This window comes from Physeter macrocephalus, unplaced genomic scaffold, assembly GCF_002837175.3.
Source record: "Physeter macrocephalus isolate SW-GA unplaced genomic scaffold, ASM283717v5 random_1548, whole genome shotgun sequence".
NCBI lineage: Eukaryota > Metazoa > Chordata > Mammalia > Artiodactyla > Physeteridae > Physeter > Physeter macrocephalus.
In genome coordinates this window covers 2,368-2,955 of record NW_021146915.1, presented here as the reverse complement: position 1 = coordinate 2,955, position 588 = coordinate 2,368, and positions in this window count along the sequence as shown.

The window sequence follows — 588 nt, the reverse complement described above, 5'->3', positions numbered from 1 at the left end:
CTCCCAGCCCCAGAGCCTGAAAGGCTCTGACCCCCCCCCCCCCCATGATTGATTGTATTCCCCCGGAGCTGCCCTAGATTACTGTTACCATAGTGACCTTCAAATAGAAGTTTGCACTTCTACCCAGTAAAACAACTGCAAGATACTAGATTAGTGACATGAACCAAAGGATACATTGTTATGTAAAATGTGGCAAAAACTCACGGGGCCTGAAGCTTTGAATTAGATGAAATAAGCAACGGGCATTGCGCAGAGAGAACTCAGTCCTTTTCTAAGTCCTGCCTTTTCTCCGAGACCACAGAGATGCGGGCCAGAAGGCATCAGCAACCAAAGTTATCTTATTGACTTTCTGACCACTCTGGCTAATATAGCCCCACATCTGGCAATTGCTATTTATGAAATTGCCCCCGGACAGCTATTAAGCTATGAAAGTTCTCTCAACACTGGACTATTGTACACAAAAGGCACTCTAGAAACGTCTTCCTATCTCTTCTCCGGGTAGTCGAATGTGTGTGTCATATTCAAGCTGTGTTAACTGCAGCTACTTTGAATCCCAGCCTACATTACTCTATCACTGGGGTACCTCTT